This window comes from Chrysochloris asiatica, unplaced genomic scaffold (assembly GCF_000296735.1).
Source record: "Chrysochloris asiatica unplaced genomic scaffold, ChrAsi1.0 scaffold00214, whole genome shotgun sequence".
Lineage (NCBI taxonomy): Eukaryota > Metazoa > Chordata > Mammalia > Afrosoricida > Chrysochloridae > Chrysochloris > Chrysochloris asiatica.
The window spans coordinates 357,885-360,845 of NW_006408732.1; positions in this window are offsets into that span (position 1 = coordinate 357,885).

Consider the following 2,961-nt stretch of genomic DNA (forward strand, 5'->3'; position numbering starts at 1 on the left):
TTGGCCAATCCATCTTGTTGGGGAGTCTTCCTCTTTTTTTCTGACCCTCCACCTTACCAAACATGATATCCTTCTCCAGTGACTGGTCCCTCTTGACAATATGTCTGAAGTATGAGAGACGAAGTTTGGCCATCTTGACCTCCAGGGAGCACTTTGACTGCACTTCTTCCAAAACGGATCTGTTGGTTCTTTTGGCAGCCCATGGCACTTTCAATATTCTCCTCCAACACCGTAATTCAAATGCATCAATTCTTCTATAGTCTTCCTTAGTCACTGTCCAGCTTTTGCATGCATATGAGGTTATTGAAAATACCATGACTTGGGTCAGGTGCACCTTTGTCCTCAAGCTGACATCTTTGCTCTTCAACACTTTAAAAAGTTCCTGTGTAGGAGATTTGCCCAATGCAATATGTCATCTGATCTCTTGACTGCTGCTTCCATGAGTGTTGATACTTGATCCAAGAAGAATGAAGTCCTTGACAACTTCAATCTTAATGGGAACAGAAAGCCTCATCTTTCTCCCACAGAATAACAGGTAGTTTCCAACTGCTAACTTTGAGGTTAGCATCCTGATTTGTAAATACTACACTACCAGAGCTAAATGTTCACTTAGAGGAGGAAAAGTTTAGTTGTGGATGATGAGATGTTTTAGAATAAAGTAGATGACATGGGTGGAGGCAGTAAGGTAGGAAGACAGACATTCCAGGAAGCCATTCCTGGTTTAAATGTGCTGAGGAAGGAAAGAGATTGAAGAAGGTTAATATTCCTGGAACATAAAACATGGAAGGCTGGCCCAAGGTATGGCTGGGATGATGGCAGATGCCATTAAGCAAATGGTTTGGATTTTATCCTAAGTGCAGTCAAAAGCCCTTGATGAAGTTCAGGCAGGGGAGTGACTTGATCAGATTTGTGGGTTTAGAAAATCAATCTAGCTTCAGAATGCAGATTAAAGAATTCCAAGAGAAGAAAGAGAGAAATCAGATAGGAAGTCATTTGATTTTCCAGGCAAGGGAAGATCATGGTTTTATCTAGTGTGGAGTAGCTATGAGGATGGGACAAAATGAAGGAATTTAACATGTGTTTTAGTAATATGTTTCTCTGAATACCTCACTATTATTCTTATAATGGAGTGTACGTCTTTATTCAGTCCAAATCTAAAAACCTGAGGATCAAATTTTCACAGTGAAAGTCTATTTGATCACCTTTTGTTATTGTGTGCTATCAAGTTGTCAAGTTGGTTCTGATTCATAGCGACTCTTAATAGGGTTTCTGAGACTGTAAACCTTACAGGAGCAAAAAGCCTAATTTTCTTCCCCTGAATGGCTGATGGTCTCAAACCACAGACTGTGTGATTATCAGTCCAGTGCTTATCCTACAGAACCAAAATGCTCTCCAAATAAACTTATTAGAGACTATAACTAGATCTGTGAAATAATTTCTAGCCTTATATTTACACTCCAAAGAATAGAAAGTTCAGGGATATTGAAATGATGTTGCAGATCATGAAAAAAAAAAATAATGGGGTAGAGGAAGACCATGTCTCTCCATGAGCAGAATTCACTGACATATCCTTAAACCCAAACCATTGTGTCAAATCTGAATCATAGCAACTGTATGTAAAGTTTGTTATTGTTAAGTGCTGTCAAGTTGATTCCGACCCATAGCAACCCTGTATAGTATTTCCAAGGAGCAGCTGGTGAGCTTGATCCACTGACCTTGCAGTTCAAATGACATTACAGTCTGACGCATTAGCCCACAGAATCACACCAGGACCCGTATGTAAAGTTTGTTGTTGTTAACTGCCATCGAGTCTATTCCAACCCATAGCAACCTTGTGTTGGGTTTCCTAGGAGCAGCTGGTGAGCTTGAACTTCTGACCTTGAGTTCAAATGGCTTTGCAGTCTGGTGCATTAGCCCACAGCGCCACACCAGGACCCCTATGTAAATTTTAGGAAACTGTAAATTGTTATGGGAGCAAAAAGTGCCACCTCTTTCTATCTGGGAGTGGCAGTAGATTTCAAACTGCTGATCTTGTGTTTAGCAACCCACTAAGTAACTCATAGGCAAGAATTACTTTTTACTGTTAGCAGTTATTTATAATTACAGAATTTATAAAATATCTCCAATAGAATCAAATACCCCTGATGTTGTTAAGTGATGTTGAGTCAGTTACGACCCACAGCAACCCTGTATAAGGTTTTCGAGGAGCACCTAGTGAGCTTGAAATGCCGACCTTGCAGTTCAAAGTGACTCTGCAGTCCAGCGCATTAACCCATAGAGCCACACCACGACTCCATAACCCTGATAAGCCCCTCTAATATTCTAACTCATAATGACTTCATAAAAGAGTAGAACTAACCCATAGGATTTCCAAGACTGTCTAGTTTTATGGAAGCCAACTGCCACATCATTCTTCCACAGTGCACCTGGTGGGTTTGAACTGCCCACCAATCTGTTAGCAGTCCAACTCTGCGAAGAACAAGATAGTAAATAGTTAAGTTGAAATAAGCTGTATGAATCTGTAGCAACTAATCACTTTAGTGTAAAAGTAGATACAAAGAAATTATTGTATTCCAATCCTTTTATTTATCAACAGATTTGAATTTAAATAGTTTTTACTTATCAACAAACATTATTTTTACCAGTTAAAAATCTAAAACCAAAATTCTTAACTCCTGGTCCTCACAAACATAGGCTGTGACTTGATGTGGTCCTGGGGGTTACAGTTGATTTGACTATGATATTCTCCTGAATTTTTTTTTTTTTTTTTATGTTTCTCAACCTAGTTATTATTATTATTATTATTAATGTTTTATTATGAATTATATGATAGTTTACATGAGAGAACTTAAGTTTTACATTCATTCCATCGTACATCATCTCATTGCCATGGTTCCAATCTCCTCCATGCATCACCAACCAACCAAAGGGTATATCCTAGAAACCTGCCCCCTACACTTC